The following is a 23,320-nucleotide window of genomic DNA, read 5'->3' as shown; positions in this document are numbered from 1 at the left end:
AGTCGGGCCCTCTCCTAGGCTTTTGTTGCTCTTGACTCCTCAACAAGCTGTCAGCTAACCTGCCTTGCGAGATGATGGTTCACGCCTGGGCCTCGCTATCACATGGAAAACTTCTTGCAGGGAGGACCATGCCACGTCTGGCTCAGCTAGATCTGCAGAGCTCACCCAGAGTAGCTACCGAAGGTGGTTGGCCTTGCTTTCTGTTTCTGGATTGTGCGCTGTCTTTGCGAAAGGACTCCCAGAACTTTGCCTCTGGTGCGCATAGGAAAATGGGCTTGGAGGGCATGTGGCACCCAGGTCCTTGGATGGTCTCTGGGGCTGTGGGGTCCCGATGCTTCTCTTAGTCCTAGCAAGGCACTTAAGAGGGGTCCTGTGTCCCCACCCTGCTCAGGGCTTCTGGGCTTGAGAAGGCGAGCCCTATACCTTCCTCTCCTTCCTCCGGAGATCCCAGACACAGACCTGAGCACGCAGATGGGGCTCGGAGGAGGAAGCGAGGCTATATTGCCCTGAATTTCATCGGCTGTGACGGACCCCCCAAAAGAGACTGAGACAGGCCGCTCAGACCCAGGCCCCGGCGGAGGAGTCTGCCTGCAGCTCCCCGGACTGGGTCTGAAGAGCAAGAGAGGTGCCGCTGACTGGGAATATAAACAGGTTCAAGAAAGGCTTTCCCGAAATTCCTGGATGACAGATCCCTAGCAGGTAACAGGTCATTAATAACCGTGAAAGATGAAGAGGAGGAGGAGGAGGAGAAGAATAATTAATAATAATAGTACCTCCAAGAGGGCTGTTATGCTTTTAAAATCTTTTTTTTTTTCCTTGCCACTATCTCGTTGGCTACTTGCCCCCCACCCCCCACTTGGGGGAGGGTGCAGGGACTCAGAAAGGTGAAGGGAATTGCCTAAGGCCACACAGCCAGCACCAGATCTGAGGGCGGCCCGACTCCCTGTCCAGAGATGCCCCGGGGGTGGGGTGCCCTATTCCCGGGGCCCCATCGTCATGCGGCTTCTGTAGGCTTTCCTCCCTCAGGTGCCTTGCGGGTGCTCAGCTGCCCCGCTGCACCTGCCACGTGACACCGACCACCAGTCCACTGCTCCCTTCAGTTTCCCCATTTGTGCAAGGTTGATGCTGGAATATTCTGGGCGGTCAACCTGTCGGATCCGCTGTGAAGGGGAGCGGTAGGAGGGCCTGTGCGGGAGTGAGCGTGTCCCCATGGTAGCGCCCCGCCTGCCCACATGGAACCCGGGGCCCTCGGAGTTGCCCAGGCAGTGGCCCAAGGTGAGACAGTCCAGGCTGATGCGCCACCAGGGGAGGGCCCAGGCCAGCTGGCCGTTTGCTGTTCTGTGGACCCCGGTGGACTTCTGGGGAAACTTCCTCCGGGTTCACGTGCTCTGCAAAGGTCCCTAGGAAGGTATTGGTGATCTGTGGTGCCCAGTTCGATCCTGCCAGGGGGTATTTTACAAATTAAGTGAGGATTTGGAAATCCTGTGAATTCACCAGATGTGCTCTCTTCTTCAATGTGCGAGGGTACATTTGTTCTGCAGCTATTTCCTCTTGTGTTGTCCCTGTTTTCCTCTCCCCTCTCCTTGGGAGCACTCGCTCTCTGGTGAAATCTGGGTCCCCCTGGGGGAGTGAAAGGGACCAGTGCTGCCATCTACAGACAGAAGAGTGATTAGTTTCGTTTTAAGAAGAGCTCGGCTAAGAGCAGAGGAGATGAGAGAATTAGTTGCCAATCCCAACCACCTTACCTGTCATTATTTAGCTAATATTTCAGAACCTGTCATTATTTACCTCAATAGTTTTCAGACGTCTCACCTTAATAGAAATTTCGGGTTTCGCACCAGGATGCATCTGGTGCCATTTCCACTTGGGGTCAGTGCGGTAGCCCCAACACCATCACTGTGCCTTGTATAGGTACAGAATGATTAGGTATCTGTTCTTTAACTGCTTGTTATATATCGTGGAATTGCTTTGGTATTAGATCAAGATTAGTGAAGGGCATGCATGACATCTTGGTTAAGCAGATCCCACTGGGATGGGATGACCCAAAGGAAAGTATCAGGAATTAGCCAAATGGGGAAATTTTGTTTTTGTAGATCAGTGGGCTTGGAGGAGCTTCCTCCAGCTACAACTTGGGCCAGTTCCCAGAGAGCAAAGGGGGCAATTTCTGGGGTCAGAGATGCAATCTGACTAGTGTGGGAGCAAGGAAGAGAGATGGGAGTCCCTGCACTCCGGGTCTTGATGGAGTTGTGATTTACTGCCGGCTTTCCATGGCCACAAATATAGTGAACAGTAAGTGAGCTTGCACTGGACCACCTGAGGCTATACAGCAAATAGAGACTGAGAAAAAGCAAGCATGTGTAAACTATTCCTAAGGCAACATAGGCAAGAGCATCACAAGGAAACCTGTAGAATTTTCTTTGTGTATCAAAGGAGGAACTGGGAGCTCAGAGTGGGGAAGTGCCATCCCAAGGTCCCCCAGTAGGTGGAGGGTAAAACTAGACTAGAACCCAGGCTTCCCAGCTCCTCACCACAGGCTCACTCGGAAGGCTTTCATAGCAGGTGACCTCCTGCAACAGGACCTTGCTCTCCACCCAAAGCACCCTTTCCCCGAGGGCTACGGAGATGAAGCTTAATCTTTAATGAACTGGCTTTCAGTTTAACTTTCCTTTTGGCAATGATTAATACCCAGTGACCTCGTCTGGCATCTGGTGATCCTGACCAGGACTGACCCATGGGAGCGCTGGTGGCCTCCAGGCCAGATGTGGCTGGTATGCAGCTGGATGAGGTTTGAGGGGTGCTGGAATGGCGTCGCACCTAGAAGAATCTCTTCTGTCCTGTGCTTGGAATTCTATCATTAGATGTCACTCCTGGGAAGCAGGATGTCACACATGCCCTCCCCTGGTCAGGGGAGCTAGGGATACGAATCATGTTTAAAATGCTCATTGGGCTGTTGATGGGACAGTTGTGATGTCCAGCAGCTCAGAGGGATTATAGGATTCATGATTTTTAGTCAAAGCTGGTGTGATGTCACTGGAGCCACAGCACACGAGACTATAAGCTTATGGACAAGGATGGGGTCTGGAGAGCAGAGACACATGGGGAGAGAGCTCCAAGATTTGGAGTTGGAAAGACCTCAGTGCAACGTCTAGCTCCGATAGTCACTAGCTGTGAAAACTTGGGTAAGCCCATTGGCCTCAGTCTCTTTGTCTAATAAGTAGAAAAACACCTTCCTCCAGGCTCCTTAGAGGATGAAAGACGGAGTGCATGGAAAGTATCTGATCTGGAAGAGGCACAAATTGGATAGTGTGTCTTCCCCATTTTCTCCCTGCTTGGACTCGCCCTAGCTGGCCCTCTGCGGGAAGGCAGAGAGGATTCCGGGCTCACCCGTGGAGGAGGATTTTCCTTGGGTGCTCTGGATGCCTACAGGAACTGGCTCTCTCCCTCTGAGACTGGAGAGTTAGCCAGGCATCAGGGCTCCATCCTTTCCAGCCCCCAGAGCCGCTGGAACCAGTGGGCAGGGCTGGGGTCACCTCCTTCATCTCCCTGGGTCTGCCCTGCTCCTGATGACTGTAAGTTTTGTGAGCTGAGAAAGTGTCTCGGTCCAAGTCCATCGGAGCCTCTTGCCTGTTTCTTTTTCTGGGCTCCGTCTCAGCACCCATGGGCACCAGCGCTGGGGTCGGCCTCCGCTGCTGCCTCCCGGGCACTCTAGCACGTTGGCACCCCTGGCTTGGTGCGGGGACGCCTTACATGGGTCACCTGCCCCGCCTCTAGGGCCTCTTGAGAAGCGGGACCAGATGAAAATGGAATGGTGTCATCCCCTCCCTCTCTGCTCCAGCCATGGGGGGCGCCCTCGACTGCCTGGAGATGCCCCCCTCTCTCCTGCCTCGGTGTCTCCTCCCTGGGGTGTCTTGTTCAGCTCCACCGTGGCTTCCTTGAACCCTGGACTCCAGGCCCTCTGCCTGGGGTCTCTGCCCTCTCGGCCTCTACAGGCAGAGCTCTGAGAGGAGTGCCCGAGACCCGGCCTGGGGCTCAGTGCCCCGTGCCACGTCCCTGGGATCACTGAGACGGAGCCCGTGTGAGCATAGGAAGGTGGCTCCCGGGACCTCACCGGGGAAGATGGGTCGCGAGGCCCAGGCTGGGGGACAGGCAGGCTGAAGCAGGGAACCACGAAGCCCCCAGCGGAAGCCATGGCTCCTTCTCTGTTTTGGTTTTGCTTTTGTGGGCTTTTCATTTCAGAAGTTAATCTAGTTAACGCCAACAATGTCATTTCAGCAAGCCAGCAATTTCCTTTTGCCCTTTATTTAATGAGCCCCCGCCCCCACCCCAATTTCTATAATAAAGGCATGCAGGTGGGTAATTACAGAGGTGTGAAATAGGAGTGCTGGGCCAGGGCCAGCTGAGCATTCTGGAGCATCCGTTGGAAAGGGTTCTGGGGAACTACCCAGCCCCACTATTCAGGTCCAGGTAGGGAAACTGAAGCTTAGAGAAGGCGAGGAACTTCTACAGGGCCACATAGCAGTAGGAGGTGGGGCCAGAGCAGGAATCCAAGTCCTTAACCCCCAGCTGGGGTACTTTTCACTAATCCTTCCCCCTAATTCTGCAGAGCATGCCATAGGGGTTCCCACCTGTCCCCAATCCATCTGTCCTCCCGAATATCCACCTGCCCATCCATCCATCCTCCATGCCTACTACGTGCAAGGAATTGTGAATATTGCAGAGACTGAGAGGGTCACAACTCTGTGCTCATGGATTGTCATCTCCAATTACAGTTTCACACTGAGCCTGATGGCGGCACCCCACAGAAACAGATGATTTCAATATAGGGTGCCAAGTGCTATGTTTGTTGTAAGCATTGGGCCCCCTACTTCATATAGGACCACAGAGAGCTTCTCAGAGGAGGGAACAGGGCATTGTAATGAGTCCTGAAGGATAGGAAAGAGTTTACAGAAGGCTGGTATGCTACAACATGACTTTTTTTTTTTTTAAGATTTTATTTATTTATTCATGAGAGAGAGAGAGAGAGAGAAAGAGAGAGAGAGAGAGGCAGAGACACAGGCAGAGGGAGAAGCAGGCCCCATGCAGGGAGCCAGACCTGGGACTCGATACCGGGTGTCCAGGATCAGGCTCTGGGCTGAAGGCGGCGCTAAACCGCTGAGTCACCCGGGCTGCCCAACCTTTTTTTTTTTTTTTTAAAGAATCTGGAAGGATATTTTACCCAAATGTTAACAGTATTGGTCTCTGGGAAATGGGATTTTCAGGGTAGTGGGTGGGAGGGGTAGGGGACAAATTTTTACTCTCTACTTTCCATCTTTGGTGTTATTTCAATTAGAGCGCATACATATTAGCCTTTTAATAAAAAATAAGATATTTCTATTCCTAATATATGTGTATTTGGAAAAAGTAATATAAGGTATTTAAGGAACATCAAGCAGCACTCATTGTGACAAGTGCAGAGAGTTGGAGGGAGCAAGGGAAACTATGAGGCTATGGAGGTTGGCTGGAGTCAATCTAAGAAGGTCCTAAAATGCTGGGTTAAGGAGTTTGCACTTTAACCGTGGGGGCCCATGGAGGTGAGAGCTGAGGCCCCCTCCACAGAGCCCAGCAGTGCCTGGTACATACAGATGCTCAATTAATCCAAATAAGGATGGAATCATCTAAGGCTTGAAACAGAGGTTGTGAAGGTTTGGAGCTTTGCCACTTTGTGCTGGTGGCCGTGGTGGGGCAGCAGGGAACTTGCTATGGGAGGATGTGTACCTGCAGAATGGATATAGTGGTACGGGGAATCCTATATGAAGAGAGGAGAGATTGCTGTGGTTTCTTCTCAGACCAGAGGAGCCTGGAACGGGTCCAGAGCTATGAACCTGGGTATAAGCTGACAACCATGGGGAGTCCTTTTTTTATGTAAGAAAATTCTCAGGACCCGGGCTTTTCCAGACCAGACAAGGGTTTCTGGTGTCCTCAGTGGCCACAAACCAATAAAAGCAGGCCACTGTTGCTTCTGCCTCCCAGACGTGTCTGCTTTAATCTCTCTTCCCTTCAGTATGTCTTCAACACTACAGCGGGAGGAGCCTCCAAAAATGCAGTTCTGACCACATTGCCTCTTTCCTTGAATCCTTCAGGACAAACTTCGGCCCCTTCTCATTGGCTCAAGAGGCTTTTTTGATTTGTTCCTCATTTATCTCTCCAGCCTCCCCTCCCACGATCTCTTACTCAAATCCTTATTCCTCAGCCAACCATTGCACTCAGTTGACTGATATTTTATGCCTCTCTGCTCTGTCTCTCCGCCTGGGTCAACTCTTTCCTTTTCCTTGGGATGATCCTACCCTTAGACCCTCTTTCTACCCCTTACTTGACTGATGAATAGTTAGCCCTCTTTTAAGGTTCCATTTTTGGGTTTTTTCCCTCTGAAGCCTTTTCTGATCACATTCCCACTCCTGCCTATGCTTCGCTCCTCAGGGTAGACTTGATCCATGCCCTTCCTGGGACCTCGTGCCCAAAATGCTCTATACTATCAAATAGATTTACTAGGAAGGCACTATGGCACCTTATTGGACTTAGAATTTGCATATCTACTTTTCCCCTGCCACGTTCCCCACTACCCCCCACCCCCCCACATAATCTCCTCAATGTCAGGAACTATTTTCTGCCATCCTTAGCACCTGGCACAGAGGCTGGAACATGCTAGGTATTCAGTAAGTACTGGCTGAACCAATGCACGAATGAATAGCAGGGTACCTCCATAATGATTTCCTTTTATACAATAGAAAATCACATCACACCCTTACCTTGAGGTGCCAGGAGGCTCTAAACAGCCCTACAAGTAACAGCCTCGTGCACTGGGAGTTGCCAGGCAGGGGAGCAGGAGAGCTGAGTTCTAATCCTGATCCCTCTGCCCTTGGACAATCCCCTGTCCTACTCTGGGCCTCAGTTCTCCCCTGTGCATGGTCCTAGTGCTACTTCCCCATGTAGCTACTTGCTATAGATGTGTTGTGAAGCTCAAAGATGAGACCAAAGCCACTTACCCTACAAACTTCAGGTAGTATTGAAGTGTCAGCTGGAAGACATGGTGCCCTGCCGAGCAGCCATGCCTTGGCTTTCTGGGGGACGTGGGGGGTGCTTCACACCCGCCACTGATGGAGGCCCACTCAGAGACTCTTTGTCCCCCTCACTCCAGCTCACTCACATTGTGGGGGCTTGGAGAATGTTAATTATTAGGCCCAGCCCACCCGTAGAGCCCCAGATGAAAGCAAGCTCAGAGTGTAAAGTCTAATCGATGCCTTGTGCCTGGTGTCGGAGCCTCAGCTGGCTCTGCCTGGAGACGGATCATTAATCCAGACACTCCGACCTGGAACACTGGTCCCAGGAAGTCCTGAAACATTCCTGACCACCCACGGCTCAGCCCAGCAGCCCCATGAGGCAGCCGGCCTGCCTCTGAGTCTCAGAATCTGACAATCCCAAAGTTAGATGATACAGAGAGCTGCGAGTCCAGACCCCGACCTGGGGCAGAAGTCCAGGCTCCGTGGACATGCTCACCACTGACAGATTCTCTGGAGAGGTGCACCTCGATGAGCAGCCCTGGACCCAGAGGGGACAGATCTGTGTGGCTTTGGGCCTGGCTTTCCTCTTCTGTAAAAGTGGGATGAGGCTACCTAACTCACAGGACTTAAGTTAGGAATAAATCAGTTTGCCTGGAAGTTTTGTTTTAAGATTTATAGGAGTGATACGCACGTGCGAGCTGTCATTATCATTGTTGACATCGTGAGCTCCCATTCCTGGGATGGATTCTCTATCCCCAGGATCTTCTTCAGTGACAACAGTTTGCTTCTCTGCTTCAAAACCTGTATATCCCTGGGGCCTGAAATATAAAGTCAGGAGCCCCTGGCCTTGCACCTAAGGCCCTTCAAGCTGTTGCCACAGTCCCTGTCCTCGGCTGCATCTCCTGCTTTTCCCCACCCATCAAATGCCTCCCAGATGCAGAAAACTTATCTTTGACACCCCCCCTGGCTTGGCACGTATGAGCTCCTCACCCCTTTACTCTTGAGTTTTCCACTCAGGGAAACTGACGTAGGCAGTAGGTCCTAAGATGTAATCAAGCATCTCAGAGAAGTCATAGGAGCCCCTGAGTAGAGACAGGGTTTGAAAGAACTGTGGGAGTTCTTGAACCTTTGTCCTGGGTTGTATCCATGATCTTGTTACTTCAGGAAGGTCTTTGAAGGGATAACTATAGACTCTGAAGTAGAGAAGGACCCATGAGGTCAAACTGTTCACAGAGGGGGAGCTAGGGAGGCTGAAACACCTCAAAGCAGGGAGCCCACGATGATCACAGACAAGGACAGTATTGCAGAGCTGAGGAGGGTTGCAGGCAGAGGAATTGAGGTTAATGAGGAGGAAGAAACGTGAGGGTCAATTTGGTAGTAAGATGAGTCTGTGGACCACCGTCCCCACTGCCTTATGGTGAACTCTTCACTTAGAGGGCAGGGCAAGGGGGCACTTCTCTGTCCTCATGGGTCCAGCATCAAGCTTTGCAGATATTGGATGCCTGATAAACACTGCTTGAACTCAATTTCCCCTCTTCTATTTTACCCTTTTATTTTAAGCTCAGATCTTCCTCCTCCAGATGGAGTTCTCCCATATGGTTATAGAAACTGAATCAGTGGAAAGAGAAATTCTTGGATGTTGGAATTTCAGGAACGTTTCCAGGATGCCAAGAAAAATAGCTCTGTGATGAGCCAATGGCATCATGATGGCAGATCTGGAAAATAGATCTGATTCTTTCTGAGTCGCAATCTCCTAGGATCCCAGAGACATTGAGGTCATCTGGTCTACTCCATGATGTTACAGATGGAGGAGCTGGGGCCCAGGGAGGGGAAGAACTAGTTGGTGGCAGAGATAGGACTGAAACCGAGTCCTTTGGTTGCAGCTATTAACCCCACTCTGATCAGATGCCAGGCCCCACTGCCAGGCCCTGCTAAGAGCTGTCTGACATGTGTAGCTTTGCCTTATCAGCAGAAAGAAAGATGACAATGGGCAGTCTTCGCTGGCCAAGCATCCATCAGGACCCACATAAATATTTTCCCAGCGTCTGCATGGCCAGCATCTAGTTGGCTATGTTCCAGGGGACAGTAAATAATTGGGACAACTGGTTACTTCCTGACAACTTTCTTGGGTGTGTTTTCTGCCAACTATGTTTTTGGATGGGATGCTGGGGGGACATTGATGAGGGCGGTGAGCCAAGCCCTTATTGGGCTCTCTGACGGCATTTCTGGTCGGGAAGGAAGTACCCGTGGTGTCTAGATGTCAGTGTACTTGGGGCAGAAGACTGTTTTCACGCAGTTGGATAGGCCTCTCAAATGGTAGCAGGAATTAGTTTCAGGGATTAGGGTGAACTGAGGTCAGACTTTAGGAAGAAAAAGGAGAAATCAGCTCAAGTGTGGTAAATTGGGTAAACTAGAGCCAAGGCACGTTGGGGTCTTGGCAACCAAGCTGGTGAGGAAGGCAAGGATAGTGTTAGGACTGCTATAGCTCCAGGACCTCAGAGAGACCAGTTTGGGAACCCCAAGTTCAGGAGGGGGTAGGGTGTCCAGGTTCCATTTGTTCTTTTGCTTCATCTAGGGCTTTAATGGGGGCTGGACTTTGGGAATCTCAGGAAAGTATATGGGAGTTCTGAAAGTCAGTTTCTGGTGTCCTGACTTTAGTCAGCAATTTGAGGAAATGGGAATAGAGGTGAGGGAAGGAAATATCTAGAAGAGTGTCAGGGCCAGGGGAGTCCCAGGACAGATAAACCTGACACCAAGCTTAGGAAAACAAGACAAATTCTATATTTCACTCCTTGGTGGGGAGAGTCATTACCCTCCCTGCATTGAACAGGATGGACTTAGTGATGGAGCAGGCCTGGTACGCAGTGGGAAGGCTCTTGGTGCCAGCACTTGGTCAGGGTGACAGAAACCAGACTGGCACTGTTGCAAAGGTCCGACATTCCTGTTGCTGAAGGAAAAGCTCAGTGTCTCTAATGGGTGCAAAGGCATAGAATCCAGTATGGCTGCAAGGACCTCTTGGTCCTAGGTTTTGCCTGAGCTTCACAATGAGATTACTGGGGCCATGTGTCCCACGTGACCTGACTTCCAGGCCCCAGCCCCACATGACTGTCCTTGGAAACCCAGGAAGGATCACATTTGCTCAATATCTGAAGGAGGAAAGGAACAGGACTTTGGAGGCCCAATCTGACTTCCTCTGCGTGGTTCTTGATGATCAGGAGACCCTCTAATCCCCAGCATGGGCCTGCCACCCAGGCATTTGACAAAACTTTTTTGAACCAGCCTTTGTTCTAAACTTATACACTCTCTAGGAATGGAAGGTCCTAAATTCACTTCCGCCTACACTATGCTGCAAACACATTTGTCCTGATTTTGAAGGGAAATGCAAGATTGTCAACAGACTATGGGCATTGGAATCAGATGCCTTGAGTTCAGGTACAGGTTGAAGTAGCTCCGTATCCTTGGCCATTACCACCTCTGAGTCTCATTCACCTCACCTGGAAGATGAAGTGATCATTGAAAGGCTGAATGAAGTAAGGGGCGTTAGGTGCCAAGTCCAGTTCCTGGCACAAAGTAGATGCCCAGTAAAAGTGATTATTGACTTACTCAATAGTCAATTTGAAGCAATTAAGGTGTGAGTTCTGGTCTCAGATATGCCAGAGCCAGGCTGGGTGTCTTTGGGCAGTTATTTCCTCATTCTGAGCCACGGTCGTGTCACCTCTAGCACGGAGAAACTAAGGCCCATTTCACAGGGCTTTTGGAAGGTTATAATGAGATGCTTGTATAAACTCCCAGGTTCCTACTAGTTCCCAGGTTTAGAGGAAACTGCTTCATCATGAAAACCATCCAAAAAAGGAAAACCCACCCTCCACATCCTAATGGGTGTGAAGGCCACTGATTCTAGGCTAGAAGCCTCCTGCAATCCATTCTCTTCTCTCTTCACCCCTCCCTAAAGCAGGCCTCATTGCCCCTCACCTGGATGGGTACACCTGTCTCCTTATACACCCCTCCCTTCCATCCTCTGACCTGGTCTGTGCTTCTGCTTGGTCTCCCAGCTTCTTCCCTATAGCCTCTCAATTAATTTACATTTGCATTTTCACACATCTTCAGTGGGGAAGAACTTTGGGCTCAGAGTCAGCCCATGTATATTCTGGTCCTTGTTTTGCTGCTGGCTGACCTTCCACACACTGCTTCCTTTCTCTGGGCCTCTGATTCTCTATCTTGGATGTCAAGGACTGGACGAGATGATATCACAGGGCCTTTCAAGCCTTATGGTGTTTTAACAAAATTTGATACTCTCTAGGGTGGCCAAGAATTCTTTCCTTTTTTCCCCACCACACACACACACACACACACACACACACACAGAGAGAGAGAGAGAGAGACTCCTGCTCACTCACATGCAGATACTCACAAATACACACTCCTTCATATACATGGACATGTGTTTTCACACACACATCCTCACATAAATAATTAAATAAATACTCCCTCATATACTCAAGGGCTCACACTTACTAATACACATTCTCAGACACATGCAGAAACTAGTGTTCTTGTTTCTCAGTTGAATCCCCAGTGCTTAAACAGAGCACCTATTAAATCCTCAAAACTCATCTAAAAATGAACAAATATTCCCATCCGTCCCCCATATTAATGCAGGGATTCACATTCCCCATACGCATATATACAAGTCCTGAGATGTGTGTGCTCAAGGGCACTGGTGCATGTTGACCTGTGTTAGACACCCAGCACACTCATTCCTACCCGCATTCCCACACCATAGGCCTCCTTCAGGGTCCCTTTCAGGAGCTCAGTTAAGGCAAACACTCTTCTCACATGTCACCCTGAAGGTTCCCTTATTGATGTTAGTTTGGCTCTAGTGATAGAGACTCAAGGACCTTGGTCTCGGTGTCAGGGATATGCCATAGCTTTCAATATGGACTGTGCTTTGAAAAGTCAAATCAATTTATCAGATGATACCCCACTGGAACCTCAACAGACCTGAGTGGGCCCTCAAGAGCAAGGATTATCTTCCCATGTCACTGCCAGGGAGACAGAGACTAGGAGAGGGTAGGCCATCTGTGCGAGGTCATAAAGCCAGCTAGTATGTGACTTACCCAACCAGAGCCCATACTGCCCCGTCCGGGACCCTCTCCATCCCCTCTCCTAGTGACTGTTTTAAAAGAATTATTTATTCTTCAGTTGTTTTTCCCTCTCTAATTTATTTCTTTTTTTATCTTTTTTTTTTTATCCCCTGTTTCCGCCTCCAAAGAGTTGGGTTTCAGCAGGGAGTGAGGGAGGCCAAGTTCACCGTCAGAAGAAAAATCTAAAAGTAACTTTCCTTGTAAACCCCAGCCAAGATTCCTGGCAAATGAAATGAGAACTTACCACACTCTCACGCACCCACCTTCACAAAGAACCAATTTAACTTGCAAAAGGAATAAACGTTAATAAAGTTAATATCTACTTCAGAGAATGAAACACCCCCAGGCACATAATTTGCCAACTAATTAAAAAATTAATCACATTGCTTTATGATTTTTTTTAAAGATGTATTCATTTATTTATTTGAGAGAGAGATGGAGGGAGGGAGAGAGGGAGAAAGGGGCAGAGAGGGAGAAAGAATCTCAAGCAGACTCTGTGTGCCAAGCACGGAGCCTGCCATGGGGTTCAATCCTATGACCCTGAGACCAGACCTGAGCCAAAACCAAGAGTCAGATTGTCCAAACAGCTGCACCACCCAGGCACCCCTGTTTTATGGTTTTTAAAATTTGCATTACTTTTTGTTCCTTGGAAGGAACTGGCAAAGTGTAAACCTATGCCTATGGTCTTGGCTTCCGGACGGTTGGAGAGTTTGTGGGTTAGTCTGGACTGGTTCTTTCCCATAAAGATGGCACTGTGGGATGGCTGGGGCCCCATTTGGGGCTCTAAGGATCCAGATCTGATCCTTGCCCTGCTGATCCTTCTCTCTCTCTCTCTCTCTCTCTCTTTTTTTTTTTTTTTTGCTGATCCTTCTCTTTTCTGACTCCAGCAGCCCTCAAGAGAGGCAGTAAGCTTGTGTGACAAGACCACTAACTTTTTTTTTAAGACCACTAACTTTGAAGTCAGATTGACTTGTTTGAACTCTAATTCCACTCCTTAATGACTATATGACTACAGACAATTCACTTAAACTCATAGATCTCAGTTTTCTCCTCTTGTGCAAACACTATTGATACTCCTACCTTGGTGGGTTATTGTACGAATTAGGATTAGCATGCATAAGGGCCCTACACATAGTAGGTGTTCAATAAATGGTAGAAACCATCAGATTAGCCAATCTAGCACTTGACTCCACTCTCTCTTAGATTCCTAGGCTAGGAGGAAGCTGTCTGAAGTAATGGTATAAGTATGAAAGAGGAAAGAAAGAGAGCCAGGTTCCACATCTAGTTCTACAATGGATTTGGGAAGCCCTTGCCTCTCTCTGGGTCTCTGTCATCCCATCTGGATATCCCTAAGGGGTTTCCAGTCTTGTGAATTGTGTGTTTGCCAAGGTTTAAGATTGAATCTTCTCTTCCTAGTCCTCCTTCTGAGTCACATAGGGAACATAGATCAGATACACAATAGCTGGTTAAAGTTACCTTAGCTGATTAATGTTGCCCATTACCCTGGTCAACCAGGCCCAGAGAAATGGTGGAAGCAAACTCAGATGTATTCAAGTCCAGCTGTGTGCAAGGGATATCGTGTGTCATGTCCTATAACTATTACATTGAACAAGTGAGAGTCATGGGATATACCCAAGAAATGACTTTCACCAACCCTTCTGTAGGATGAATCTCCTCCATCCCCTCTGATGAAAACTTGAACTTGATCCATGACTGCTATTTTCTTTTGGGTAATAAGAAGTTTCCCATGTATTTTAACTTACAAAACATCATTTCTGCTCAATAATTAACATATCTCATCCAGTGTGCTACTATTACTACTATTCACCACAATAGTAGTAATAAACTTCAAACTTCATTTAAAAGAAATGCTTTTCTCATCACCCACTTGGGCCTGGAACTGCTGCTGGCCAGTCTCCTGCAGTGAGAAAGAAGTCAGTTTCTTCTTTCTAGTTCTACCTGGGACATCACTTCTCTCCTTCGTCTTGCTAACCATTGTGGATTTTTGATCTCTCCACTGTCAAGGATAGAAGGAGAGAGACAAGGAAGGGAGGACAGGAAAGTTCTTATTGACTAGTACATATGTGAAGAATCAGGATCAATGTTCTCTGGGCCTGGCAGGCGTTTAACCTTGCTTATTTTCTCATGAGGCATTTTTGTGGGTTCTTTGGAGAAAATCCACCTCCCTCCCCCATACAGCCGATGCCTTGATGTGGGTAAATGCATTTCTATTCCAGCTGGCTGATGGTGACTCCTTGCCAGCCCCTAGGCCTCTGCCAGCACCATTGGCCTCTTTCTGCAAAGGTGTCTCTCTACAGGGCCTTTGGACAGGGTCTAGGGTGGTCCAGACCTTCTCCCTCTCATGTGGTCCAGATCAGGTTCAGAGAAGCAGCTTTGTATCCTCTGCTTGATGAACTGAGAATGCAGGTTGCCACAGCATAACTACCCTTAACTCTGCTGTTAGAAAGCTGGTCAGCCAGCCTCTTGCCCTTCACACTTAGCAGTGGGAGTCAGATTCCAGTCCACTGTATCCCCCCAATATAGAAAAACACAACCTCTCCAACAATCACCCCCATTGAAACCACTTTTCCCAGGCTTAAGTTAAGGGAAGGAGTGGACAAAGATGCGCAATGTACTTACAGCCCTTTCCAGAAATCTCCTATCTAATCCCTGGCTCCATTCTTGGCCTCTCCCATCTTTTTTTTTTTTTTTTTTTTTTTGTATGTGCTAGAGGTGGGTGGTCAGCAAAGAACCACAAAAGCAGTTTTCAACACCACCTCTTGCAGCCCTTGCGTGGTGGTCTTGCATTTCACTTCACTTGGGGATGTGTTATCCATTATCTTGGGGCCTCACATGAAGGCTGAACTAAGATTCTCTTTCCACTTAAAAAAAAAAAAAAACTTTGAGGTAGATATTGCTATCTCCATATAACGGTTGAGAAAACAGGTTCAGAGAGGCTGAGAGACTATATACCTAGTTGGTATTGAAAACCGGGCTAATCAGATCCCAGAGCCTGAGTTCTTTCCACTGTACTATGAAGACTGGGTCTTTACCTCTGCAGGAGGTGGGGGACAGCATAATGTGTGCCAGCGCATCAGACAGACAGCAAGAATGTGAGGAAGGGCATTAGCATCAAAGTCCAGGGTGGCTGTCAGCTTCTTTTTTTTTTTTTTTAAGATTTTTTTTTACTTATTTGACAGAGAAAGAGAGAGAGAGAATGAACACAAGCAGGGGAACCAGCAGGCAGATGCAGAGGGAGAAGCAGGGAGCCTGATGTCGAGCTCGATCCCACGACCCTGAGATCATGACCTGAGCTGAAACCAGGAGTCTGGTGTTTAACTGACTGAGCCACCCAGGCGCCCCTGTCATCTACTTCTTCATCTTGGGACATATTCTCACCCACAAACTCATCTGATGGGAAGTCGTCCAGGACAAAAGCTTCCCTGATGCCCAAGGAATTGCTTTGGAAGATGCTGGCAAATAGGCTCTCTTGTGCTTTGCCCTAATATCGATTCCTTCTTCCTGACTTCTCTCCAAAGCTCTTATTTTATTTATTATCTATCTATCTATCTATCTATCTATCTATCTATCTATCTATCTATCATCTTTCTGTCTTCTGATGATTACGTTGGAGAGAAACCCCCTATTAACATGACCTCTATCATCACCAACACCACATATTTGAAAAGTGTTCAGTAATTTTTTTTTTTTTAGTGTTCAGTAATTTTAGCATCTGCCTCCAGCTTGCTCATCTCTGTGTTTGCCACAGTTTTTTGTTACCCAATAGAGGCTCATTCAATTAATTTTTCGGCTGAGCACAGTTTATGTGAGAGTGTGCTGGGTGTTGAGGAAAGAGGATGAGAAGGGAAGGAAGTGTGTACCCGACAGGGGCTGTCACATTAACCAACGATGGCTCAGCTCCGAGTGCTGACCCCCTGGGAGACCCCGATGAGTCAGCCTCTGTCAGCTTCAATTTTCTCATCTGACCGATGGGGATAAAGCTCTCCGTCCTGTCAGCCTCACCGGGAGTGTAAGATGAACCTCAGACAACATCATAGATGTGAAAAGCAATGAAAAAGTATCAAACGTGTGGGTTTGGTCTGTGAAAACAAAACTGACTCAGCCTGATGGGCCAGACTCCGCAGACAGTGGACTGGGAGGACCCAGAGAACCACCCTGGCCTGTGTGAGTCGCAAAAGAGGCCTCTACTTTCTGGAATAAATTATCCACAAGGCAGAGGCGTCAGGGCTGTCTGCTCCCTGTCTGGCCTCCTTGGCCATCTCACTTTATGAGACATAAATCCCCAAGATTCACTGGTCATTTTTAATCTTCATCAGTGTTTACTTTTTGGTTCTGTACCCCTTTTTTTCTACCTTTGAGGCTGCTTGCTATTTTATAGGGTTATGAGCCAGGAGGGCAGGATGCAGCTACAAATCTCACGGCTCTCCCCACTGAGATAGCGAACAGGGAGTGAGTGGCGGGGCTCTGAAGCACAGACACCCCAAGAAGCCCGAGCCAGGCTGGAGGACTGCCTGGGGTGCCTGTCCTGGGAAGTGGGACCTGGGGTTCACTGTCCTGGTGTGCCCAGGCCTCAGATGAGAGGGAATGATAGACCGAGGAGCATGCTCGTGTGGGAGAACCCTCAGCATGGTGGTGGACTCGTGTCCATCACATCCAGCTGGGTGATGTTAACTAAAAGCTGCTGAATGTCCCTTAGCCTCGTGTCCCTCTCCTTTAAAATGGGAATGGCAATAACTGTTCACAAAGTGACCGTGTGGACCAACTAAGATGACCTCGGCCTGTGCATCTGGCATACTGCCTGGTCCACATGAAGCATCCAGCACTCAAGAATTCTGTCCTTTCTTCAGTGGTCCATGATGTGAGGCAGTGGGTTATTTGATCTTTCTCTAGACCCACTTTATTTATTTTTTTAAATAATAAATTTATTTTTTATTGGTGTTCAATTTGCCAACATACAGAATAACACCCAGTGCTCATCCCATCAAGTGCCCCCCTCAGTGCCCGTCACCCATTCACCCCCACCCCCCACTCTCCTCCCCTTCCACCACCCTTAGTTCAGTTCACAGAGTTAGGAGTCTTTATGTTCTGTCTCCCTTTCTGGTATTTCCCACGCATTTCTTCTCCCTTCCCTTATATTCCCTTTCACTATTATTTATATTCCCCAAATGAATGAGAACATATAATGTTTGTCCTTCTCCGATTGACTTATTTCACTCAGCATAATACCCTCCAGTTCCATCCACGTCGAAGCAAATGGTGGGTATTTGTCGTTTCTAATGGCTGAGTAATATTCCATTGTATACATAAACCACATCTTCTTTATCCATTCATCTTTGGATGGACACCGAGGCCCCTTCCACAGTTTGGCTATTATGGACATTGCTGCTAGAAACATCGGGGTGCAGGTGTCCCGGCGTTTCATTGCATCTGTATCTTTGGGGTAAATCCCCAACAGTGCAATTGCTGGGCCATAGGGCAGGTCTATTTTTAACTCTTTGAGGAACCTCCACACATTTTTCCAGAGTGGCTGCACCAGATCACATTCCCACCAACAGTGTAAGAGGCTTCCCTTTTCTCTGCATCCTCTGCAACATTTGTGGTTTCCTGCCTTGTTAATTTTCCCCAGTCTCACTGGTGTGAGGTGGGATCTCACTGTGGTTTTGATTTGTATTTCCCTGATGGCAAGTGATGCAGAGCATTTTCTCTTGTGCGTGTTGGCCATGTCCATGTCTTCCTCTGTGAGATTTCTCTTCATGTCTTTTGCCCATTTCATGATTGGATTGTTTGTTTCTTTGCTGTTGAGTTGAATAAGTTCTTTATAGATCTTGGATACTAGCCCTTTATCTGATATGTCATTTGCAAATATCTTCTCCCATTCTGTAGGTTGTCTTTTAGTTTTGTTGACTGTATCCTTTGCTGTGCAAACCTTCTTATCTTGATGAATCTAGACCCACTTTATTTTTTTTTAATTTTATTTATTTATTTATTTATTTATTTATTTATTTATTTATTTATGATAGTCACACACAGAGAGAGAGAGAGAGAGAGCAGAGACATAGGCAGAGGGAGAAGCAGGCTCCATGCACCAGGACCCCGACGTGGGATTCGACCCCGGGTCTCCAGGATCACGCCCTGGGCCAAAGGCAGGCGCCAAACCGCTGCGCCACCCAGGGATCCCACTTTAATGTGAGCTCTTTGCAGGCAAGGACTCGGTCTGGTTTGGTGGCCTCGTGATCCACAGCACCTCGGATAATGCCTGGTAGGCTCTCCGTGTATCTCTGCTCAGTAAGTGTTGCCTGAGGGATGAAGGAAACCCAGTTCTCTGTATGATTCCTGTGGGTACAGAGCAGTTTCCGCACGAGAGAATTTTGCCACAGAGACACACAGACGTAGAGAACAAAAGGAGTTTAGAACAACCTGCAGCTTGATGTTCTTACTGTTGAGAAGCCCATAGGTTCAGGGAGGAGAAGAGATTAGCCCAGGACACACCAGAAGCTTTGGGCTGAGCTGGGGCTGGCACCCAGGCCTTCGGATTCCCCAGCCCGGGTTCTTGGTAGTCCTCTATGCTGCTTGGCGGCTTTTGAAAGTAGGAGAGAAGGGAGAGGCTGAGAACAAGGAAAAGCAAGCTTAAGGAAAGGAAGAGCCAGGAGAGGGCAGCCCGGGTGGCTCAGCGGCTTAGCCGCTGCCTTCAGCCCAGGTTGTGATCCTGGAGACCCACGATCGAGTCCCACGTTGGGCTCCTTGCATGGAGCCTGCTTCTCCCTCTGCCTGTCTCTCTCTCTCTCTCTCTCTCTCTGTGTCTCTCATGAATAAATAAATAAAATCTTGTTTAAAAAAGAAGGAAAAGGAAGAGCTAAGAGAAAGAAAACATTCCTGCTCCAACCCTGAAAGAGAGAGAGAGAGGGAGAGAGAAGCTCAGGGCTGGGATGGACAAGGAATCAAAGCCCAAACACCACGTCAAGGGCCGACAGCCTGATGCTTCCTCAGCACAGAGAGCGCTCCCCTCACTCTGGCTCAGCACGCCCTTGACCTTTGCCCTCGACCCTGCCCACAGGACGGAGTCTTACTGTTGGGTGGGTGGGGGGGCTGCAACTTCCAGTAGCGACCGACCCAGTGCCTATCTCAGCCTGGCCGGCAGGTGCTGTGGGTTTCCGCACGGCCTGCGCAGGAGCCACCTTGCTGCCATCGCTCCGGCTACTGTGAACCGCGGCTGCCACATGCGGTAACGTTGTTCGAGGGCTTACCGCCAGGCACAGCCTAAGTAGCTTGCGTGCACCAGCTCCGGCCTCCGACTGCCCCCGCTTTACAAGGAGGACAGTGAGGTTCAGTCACCTGTTACAGCCATCCCCTCAGCAGAGGAGGGAACCAGCCATAAAAGGCCGGCGACCTTGCTGAGATTAAAAGCCTGCCACCTCCTGTCCTCATGTCTCTCCTGCTGTCTAAAGATGGCACTTTGCGGGCAGCCCGGGTGGCTCAGCGGTTTAGCACCACCTGCAGCCCAGAGTGGGATCCTGGAGACCCAGGATCGAGTACCATGTCAGGCTCCCTGCATGGAGCCTGCTTCTCCCTCTGCCTATGTCTCTGCTTCTCTCTCTCTTTCTGTGTCTCTCATGAATAAATGTCAATAATCTTAAAAAAAAAAAAAAGAAAGAAAAGATGGCACTCTGCTTTCACTGAATCTGCACGGATTCTTCTACTTTATTCAGATGCGCTTTGACCACGCTGCCCACTAGTCCAGGTCATCAAATATCCTAAATAAATATTGTCCTGTGCTAGGGGCTGGCAGTTCAGATGTGAGTAAAGGTGCAGTCTGATGGGGAGTCTGACATTTAAATGGAACCTTAAAGAATGTGCTTTAGATTGATGTGCGAAGCAAGCACGCAGAGAACAGGATTTTTTTTTTTTTTTAAGATTTTATTTATTCATAGAGACACAGAGAGAGAGAAAGAGGCAGAGACAACAGGCAGAGGGAGAAGCAGGCTCCATGCAGAGAGCCGAGAACAGGATTTCTAGAGGAGGAGACACCTGAGCTGGCCCTGAGCACCAGAAGCGGGAAGGGACGTTCCAGCTGGGGAACAGCTAGGGCAGGCCGAGGTGTGCTGGCTCCATATGGGATACTGGGGGAAGCAGTGGGGTTCACCATGGAGAGGGCCAGACGGGAGACTGGAATGACGTGGCCAGTGGTAGAAGGCTGGAAGGCCAGGCTAAGCATGCGGGCTTTACCTTGAGGCGCCAGTCTATGCAAGGCTTCCAGAACAAGAGACTTTCCTGTTTCCCAGGTGGACTGGCACTTAGTAGGTGCTTTGTAAAACCAGGTGACTGGTTGACTAAAGCATCTGTCAAGACTTCGCCACAGCCCCCGGACAGTGTATTGATTGGAGTCATTCCTATTGAAGGCCCAGCCCTGCCACAGCAGAGAAAATTCCCTTTCTGCCCTCAATTTCCTCCAAGCTGGGACTTAGCTGCTTCTGGCCACAGATGGTGCCCCTGGCTCCGGGATGTGTTGGGCCAAGAATTTCTGCCAGCCCCTTGGGCTTCTTATGAAATCTGAGATTCGGGCCAGGCCCCAGTTTCCTGACACATGCCTAAATCACTTCCACTGCTCTGAAGCCTCCCCCGCCTCCCCTCCACTCACCACAGCCAGAGGGGTCTGCAGCCAGGCTGGGAGGGATCAGACCTCCAGAACTCCCAACCCCAGGAGACCCGGGGCTGGGACCAGGCCTGCAGGAGGCCGGGGGCGTACCCTCCTCCCTGGGAGAAGAGCTCCCCAAATGTATGGCCATGAGCAGCTTTAATAACTCTGGGGCCAACTCGTGGACATAAACTCTCAGTTTTATTTTGCTATTTATAGTTACTTGTAAAATAAATAACACATTTGATTGGAGGCTGTTAAATTGGTTCTCACTGCCTTGCCAAGGGCCTGGGAAGCCCTCTAGGGTGTGACTCTGGGCATTCTGTGAAGAAGCTTGAGGGCTCTTCCTTCCACCCTGGGCCTGCAACACTTTCCATATGCCTGTGCTCACACCTAAGGCCTGGGACTCCCTCCCACAGCCCCACTCAGGGCTGGCTAAGGCCTTTGTCCCAGAGCCTCTGGGTGCAGGTAGGAGATACTCTAGCATCTTCCATCATCTTAGAATCAGTATTCCAGAATCTAAATATTTTTTAATCCTAATCTGTTAAAATCCAGGAATTTAGAGGCTGTCAATTGTGAGAAACATGGAATTCTAAGCTATCTGGAACTACTAAAACATTAAAATGTTAAAGTCCTAAAATGTATAAAATATTGAAAGATAATTTATTAAGAACTTAGGAGCTCAGCTTGGGTCTAGGCCTCTGTCTACCACTGAGGTTTAGACAAAGTTGGACCTGTATAGCTAATTCGTGTGTGTGTATGTGTGTGTGTGTGTGAGAGAGAGAGAGAGAGGAGTAAGGGGTGACCAAGGAATGTCCAGTAGTAATCAGACACACCTGGCAGGAGAGCAGGGCAGGGCGATCCATCTCCTTTCTTGGTTGTCCTTTATGTTTCCATTGACTAAAGGCCCAGTGAGAGGCCGGGAAGGTCCGCTTCCAGTAGACCACATGTGTTCATGAAGAGGGCACAGGAGATACTGTGCCACAGTATCAGGAATCTGGGGCATATGGGGGCAGGAACAGTGAAAATCTGAAAACATTGGAAATCAGTTCCAATGATGCAACTGCATTTATTTCCCGGAGAGAGAAATTCAAGCTATACTTAGAATTCTGGGCTCTTGTGGCTTTAGAATTCAAACCTCCAAGGAGTCCAGAATTTTAGTCTCCTCGATATTTAGACTAGAATCTGGAATATTAAAGATACAGATTATTAGAGTCTTAGAATCCTAAAATTCTAGCATAGCATAGCTCAAAGGGGCCTAAGAACACATCTAATTCGATTTCTTCCATAGTGGAATAAATTGCAGCTTCGGGGAGAGTCTAAAGAAGACCCACTGGAGGCCGGTGCAACTCGTGTTGAGTATCACAGCATCCAGTGCCTGAGCCAGGCATAGTGACGTGAGCAAGGAGAAAGCAGAAGCACGTGGTTACCATGAACCATAGATGTATAAACAAGATCTCCAGGTAAGCTTCTCTGGGCAGCAAGTCCTAAAACAGAGATGCCGAGTGTGCTCTTACTCTACATTAAGGAAACAAAGATCTCCAGAAGGAAAGTGATTTGTCTAGTTTGGAACAATCAGTTAGCAACAGATCAGATCTGGACACAGATTTGTGTGTGTGTGTGTGTGTTTTTTTTTCCCACTTGCAGCCAGTTATTTCCCTTCCACTGGTCTCTGGGACTGAGGTCACTGATTTCAGTCCTTTGACAGCTTTATGGAAAGCAGTTAGTATATCACTGAGTGATTTAGTAAATGGGAATATAAAGAACAATGGAGAAAGGACATGAATTGCATGATGGGGCTGTAGACAAAATTCACTGGTTAATCCAGGGCAAGGGGATGCCTGGGTGGCTCAGTGGTTGAGCGTCTGCCTTTGGCTCAGGGCATGATCCTGGAGTCCTGGGATCGAGTCCCACATCGGGCTCCCTGCATGGAGCCTTCTTCTCCTCTCTGCCTGTGTCTCTGCCTTTCTCTCTGTGTCTCTCATGAATAAATAAATAAATAAAATCTTAAAAAAAAAAATCCAGGGCAAGGCCATGGGGTTTAGCCTTCTATAGCCCATTCTGTCTTTCTGTCACAGACCAAGTCCTGTCCTTGATGGGCTGAACCTGGGCCTTGGTCACAAAGCAGAGCCTCAGACCAACCGTTGACTTTGGCCAAATACTGAGCTTTGACTGCAATAGCAAAATAAGATAAAGCCCTTAGTGAGAAAGAACATAGGCCACGTTTTGTGCTGAGCAGAATACAGAGAACACAGAATACAGAGCAGAATCTACTGAGCTAGACCTGATGTAGAGAAAAGACGGAGGGCGGAGGGCTCTCGAGTTTCCCAGGGCAGAGCCTCCTGGTTTCATGGGTAAGGGGTTTCCAAGAAGAAGCCTCTTCCACCAAAGATATTTCAGATTTCCTGCCCCTGGGGGTAAGTGACTTGCTGATGGGTGATTTAGAGCAGAAGCTTCTGTCGTAGCTCATGCAGGGCTCATGTAGA

At 48.7% G+C, this 23,320-nt stretch overlaps 1 long non-coding RNA gene across 4 annotated transcripts in view; it reads left to right on the top strand.

Annotated features, from left to right (window-relative positions):
• LOC140594196 (uncharacterized) overlaps positions 1–23,320 on the top strand; it is a 38,628-nt gene that overhangs the window by 5,035 nt on the left and 10,273 nt on the right. For all 4 annotated transcript variants that reach the window (XR_011994806.1, XR_011994804.1, XR_011994805.1 and 1 more), the window contains one exon: positions 22,126–22,297. This is a non-coding gene — a long non-coding RNA (uncharacterized lncRNA). The remainder of the gene's footprint in view (positions 1–22,125; positions 22,298–23,320) is intronic.

The sequence above is a fragment of the Vulpes vulpes genome, chromosome 10 (assembly GCF_048418805.1).
Source record: "Vulpes vulpes isolate BD-2025 chromosome 10, VulVul3, whole genome shotgun sequence".
Classification (NCBI taxonomy): Eukaryota; Metazoa; Chordata; class Mammalia; order Carnivora; family Canidae; genus Vulpes; species Vulpes vulpes.
This window is presented reverse-complemented; position numbering and strand designations above follow the sequence as displayed.